Source organism: Gigantopelta aegis, chromosome 9, assembly GCF_016097555.1.
Source record: "Gigantopelta aegis isolate Gae_Host chromosome 9, Gae_host_genome, whole genome shotgun sequence".
In the NCBI taxonomy this organism is placed as follows: domain Eukaryota; kingdom Metazoa; phylum Mollusca; class Gastropoda; order Neomphalida; family Peltospiridae; genus Gigantopelta; species Gigantopelta aegis.
Window position 1 is genome coordinate 18486716 of NC_054707.1, and position 6000 is coordinate 18492715.

Genomic DNA, 6000 nt, shown 5'->3' on the forward strand with positions numbered 1-6000 from the left:
TTGCCACTTCATGGGCTACCTTTTTTGATTAGCAGCAAGTGATCTTTTATATGCACCATCACAAAGACAGGACAGTACATATCACGGCCTTTGTTACACCAGTTGTAGGGCACTGGCTGGAATGAGAAATAGCCCAATGGGTCCACCGATGGGGATTGATCCTAGACCGACAGCGCATCAAGTGAACACTTAACCACTGGGCTACGTCTCATCCCAGTTGATTTATGAAAGTCATCAGACCATTATCTGTACATCCTGTTACATTGGGAGTTAGCCATCCCAACACCCCATTCTGACAGTTCATCGATCCGGTGGTGTGCCAAACAAAGACTGTGATACAACGAATAACTCATTTGTGCTGTACTCTCCGTGATATAATTCAGTTAGTGGATTTCAGTGAATAATGACATGGATGCCAGTTTGCACTCTGCAACATAATAAATCAAATTTGTCTGTTTTTGTGTACTGTACATTAATAACATCATCAGTTTTATCAGATAATTTTGTTTTACCCCCTCCCCCCCAAAAAAAAAAAAAATAATAAAAAAAAAAACCCCAAAACTACATGTAAGTTTTTGTTCTTGTCTCTAAAACAGAATAATAATTTAATTATTTTTTTATGTTTATAATCATATAGAATTTAGACCCATGTTTTTTTTTCTTTCGATGTACTTGCTAGTCTTCAGTATTGTACTTTGCCTGTTATGTACAACCATGATAAAACTACACCTAAATCAACATAATTATCATTATACACCCATATATATATATATATCAAGCATTAAAAAGAACAATACATATAGAATAGAAAACTATATTATATAAATATCACAGATTAGTGTGTTTACACACACACACCCTCCCCTGCACCATATAGTGGTTTGTTTTAATTTTTTCATTTCAACTTATTGTGCTTATATCCAATTAAGGTTCAAGCATGCTGTCCTGGGCACACACACACCTCAGCTATCTGGACTGTCTGTCCAGTGGGTTAGTTGTTAGTGGTTAGTGAGAGAGAAGAAGGTGTGTGTAGTGACCTTACACCTACCCATTGATTCATTAAAACTAACTCTGGCAGAGAATCCAGTACCTACTAGCCTGATATCCGATGGGGAGGGGGGAGGGGGGGCGTAGCCCAGTGGTACAGCTTTCGCTCAACGTGCAGTCGGTGTGGGATTGATCCCCGTCAGTGGGCCCATTGGGCTATTTTTCGTTCCAGCCAGTGCACCACAAGTGGTATATCAAAGGCCATGTTATGTTCTACCTTGTCTGTGGGATGGTGCATATAAAAGATCCCTTGCTGCTAATCGGAAAGATTAGCCCATGAAGTGTGTGGTCCGTAACCATATGTCTGATGCCATATAACCGTAAATAAAATGTGTTGAGTGCATCATTAAATAAAACATTTCCTTCTTTCCTTCCTTCCTTCCTTCCTTCCTTCCATATATCCATAAATAAAATGTGTTGAGTGCATCATTAAATAAAACATGTCTTTCTTTCTGATATCCGATGGCTTAACTATGACATTACCGAGGCCGGTGGTTTGTTTTAAGTTTCTATGTAAGAGCACTGTTTTTAATTTCTACATTTTTATTTATCCAAATAATAACCATTGCAGTACATTTTGCTTGTCTAAGCAGATTTATACATTCCAGGACAACGGACAAAAAAAGAAAAGTTTTTTGTTTAATTATTGATTAATTAATCATCGGCTATTACATGTCAAACAATCATGCAATTGTGACACATAGTCATCAGAGGAAACCTCCTACATTTTTCCTAATGCAGCAAGGGATCTTTTATATGCACCATTCCACAGACAGGAAAGCACATGTATACCACAGTTTGACCAGTTAAATTATGTTGCACTGGTTGGAATGAGAAAAAAGTCAGATGAATGGATCTGCCAAGGTGGTTCAATCCTATGACACAAGCATCTTAACCAACTGAGCTAAATCCCACCCCCACCAGCCACCCTCACCCCCAACACCACCCCCCAGCCCCCAATAAATGGACAAGTGCTTATTCTGAACACTGATGGGATGTGGTTACCATATGGAATTGACCATGTGACTAAACATGTCAGGCCACTAGCGCTCTAACCCCACCACCACCACTCCAACAGATTACCTCAAATTGTTGCAAGTAATAAGAAAATCATTAAGATATAAAACCGATGGAATCACTTGGTGACAAAAGAGCAAGAACACCATGCCATCAGTGTGAGTAATTTAAGCTAATGATTATTCAGTGGAAGATTCAGCAATTCATTATATTGTTTACCAGCATCGGTGGCGTCGTGGTTAGGCCATCGGTCTACAGGCTGGTAGGTACTGGGATCAGATCCCAGCGAGGCATGGGATTTTTAATCCAGATACCGACTCCAAACCCTGAGTGAGTGCTCCGCAAGGCTCAATGGGTAGGTGTAAACCACTTGCATCGACCAGTGATCCATAACTGGTTCAACAAAGGCCATGGTTTGTGCTATCCTGCCTGTGGGAAGTGCAAATAAAAGATCCCTTGCTGCTAATCGGAAGTGGTGACAGCGGGTTTCCTCTCAAACTCTGTGTGATATCCTTAACTATGTGTCTGACGCCATATAACCGTAAATAAAATATGTTGAGTGCGTCGTTAAATAAAACATTTCTTTCTTTCTTTCTTTTATTATATTGTTTTGACCATGGAAGGAAGGAAATGGTTTATTTAACGATGCACTCAACACATTTTATTTACGGTTGTATGGCATCGGATTTTGATCATCCAGGCCTTTAACAAGCTTGTGTGGATGATTATATGAACAGTATATCTTAAAAAACAACAAAAAAACTATTTATTTATAAGTCAACAGTTCTGAACTATATTTAATATGCTAGCTTTAAATATACCATGCAATACTTTTATATATGACAAGTAAATTATGTGTAAGAAAGTAAAGAAAAAAGGTCTCCACTATGATTATTGAGTGTGAAAAGTGGTTTAATCCAGGTTACTTAGAATTCGCTACTCGTGATATTTAATATGTAAAATATCAACCTCGTCTAGTTAATCAGCCTTGACAAATACCGATTAACACTGACTCGGTTGATATTTTCCATATTAAAAAACAATTGTGATGAATCCTATGTACACTCTTTTATTTAAGAAACAGGGGGTAATTTCACAAAACATTGTAAGTTTATGTCTGCCACTAGCAGTGATACTGGGCATACATTTACAAGTGTTTGGCATCTATTTCACGAAGAAAATGACCTCATTAAGGAAAATGGAGTGTTTTAAAGACAACAGAAAATGAAATATGTGTGTTTCTAACTATATTTCTTGTAAAATAATAGTAATAAGAATTGTGGTTTAGTCATAGATTTACGATTACGTGCAAAACTAGGCTTACGATGTTTTGTGAAACTGGCCCCTGAACAGCACATATGCTATTATAGCCTTTGGATATTGTACTTGTGGAACAGTGATTGATGAAAAGCATCATGCAACCATTGCAGAATGGTACATCCTTGTTGGACTGTCTGTAGGAGGACTGCCATGGCTAAGATTGGTTTAGTAAATCAGCTTGTACATGAAAGCTCAGTGGAATAAAACTTTGTGACGAGGTGTCAACAAACATTAATTCATTCTCATTCTTCATGCTACAAGTCTAATGTAAGGGATCCCATCCAGACCAAATGCAAGGGATCCTATCGAAGTCTAATGCAAGGAATTCTATCCAAGTCTAATTCAAGGGATCCTATCCAAGTCTAATACAAGGGATCCTATCCAAGTCTAATACAAGGGATCCCATCAAGTCTAATACAAGGGATCCCATCAAAGTCTAATACAAGGGATCCCATCAAAGTCTAATGCAAGGAATCCTATCCAAGTCTAATTCAAGGGATCCTATCCAAGTCTAATTCAAGGGATCCTATCCAAGTCTAATTCAAGGGACCCTATCAAAGTCTAATACAAGGGATCCCATCAAAGTCTAATGCAAGGGATCCTATCAAAGTCTAATTCAAGGGATCCTGTCCAAGTCTAATGCAAGGAATCCTATTCAAGTCCAATGCAAGGGATCCTATTCAAGTCTAATACACGGGATCCCATCCAAGTCTAATGCATGGGATCCCATCCAAGTCTAATGCACGGGATCCCATCCAAGTCTAATGCAGGGATCCTATCCAAGTCTAATACAATGGATCCTATCCAAGTCTAATACAAGGGATCCTATTCAAGTCTAATACAAGGGATCCCATGCAAGTCTAATGCAAGGGATCCTATCCAAGTCTAATGCAAGGGATCCCATCCAAGTCTAATGCAAGGGATCCTATCCAAGTCTAATGCAAGGAAGGAAGGAAATGTTTTATTTAACGACACACTCAACACATTTTATTTACGGTTATACAACGTCAGACGTATGGTTAAGGACCACACAAATATTTATAGAGGAAGCCCACTGTCGCCACTTCATGGGCTACTCTTTTCGAATAGCAGCAAGGGAACTTTTATATGCACCATCCCACAGACAGGATAACACATACCACAACCTTTGATATACCACTCTTGGTGCATTAACTGGAACGAGAAATAACCCAATGGGCCCACGAATGATCCCAGACAGACCATGCATAAAGAGGGTGCTTTACCACTGGGCTATGTCCCACCCCACTTACCAAAAGAGGTTATCAGTATTGCGGCAGCAGGTTTCCTATGGGTGGGATGTAGCTTGGTGCATGATAGAGCACTTGCCTGAGGTGTGATGGGTCAGCAGATCAAACACCCTTGATGGATTTAAAGTGTTTTCCCATCCCCATCAGTGCCCCATGACTGGTACATCAAAAGCCATGTCATGTACTGTCCCTTCTGTGGGAAAGATAAAAGATCCCTTGCTGCTTTATTGGTTGGAGTAGCCTGTGTGGTGATAGCAGGTTTATTTTTAATCTTTTAGTTTTTTTAAAACCTAATGTCAAAGTAATGTGGTAAAGCACTCGGCTGATGCACGGTCAGTCTGGGATAGATCCCATTGGGTGGGCTCATTGGGCTATTTCTCGTTCCAGCCAGTGCACCACGACTGGTATATCAAAAGCCATGGTATGTGTTATCCTGTCTGTGGGATGGTGCATATAGTAGCTAATATCGTACTAATGGGAAAATGTAGTGGGTTTTCTCTAAGACTATAATTATGTCAAAATTACCAAATGTTTGACATCCAATAGTCAATGATTAATAAATCAATGTGCTCTAGTGGTGTTGTTAAACAAAACAAATATAACTTTCTTATGTTTTTTCTAGCACTAAACCAAATAACTTCTGGCTGGGTTAAAGTTTGAGGTGTACCGAACTTTTGATAGAAAAGTGAACACCACAAGTCCTGTGATTGGTGATGAATGTGAGTGTGTTAGTTGTAAAAAGAAATAGTTTCATCTGGGCAAAAAAATGTATGTAATTTTATTTCATCTAGTAAGTACCACTGTGTCAAGTAGCCTTGTGCTTTAAACATGTAAAAAAAAAAGTACTCTAATTTTGTGCAGAACTAGGGTAGTCATAGATGCTACCCATTATCTCAGAAATGAGCAGCTTGACCCCCATTTTTGCAGGTAGGAGTTTTAGCCACATATGTTACTATTGTTGTCTATGGGATTTGATTTGGTAGTATACACCCTCTACTTTAAAAGGTGCTAAGTACAAATATTCCATTCTATTCCATTCTTAATTAACAGCCCGGCAGCACATGTCACAATTACCATAAACGTATGACCAAAAAACCCAAAAAAACCCTGCTGATTAAGCAAAAAGTTGAGGCATTGTTAAATAAACCTTCCTTTCTTTGAATCTCTTGATGCATGGATTCGCAGCTTTCTCGAGACCCATTTACACTTGCATGCATAAAAATAAAAACCTTGGGACAAGTTCAAATCCAATTATGTAAATTAAAAGAAGATTTATATTCCATCCCTAATGAAAGAAACCAAGTTACAAGGTACATGTATTATGAAAAAAGAGGTTTTTTGTTTTGTT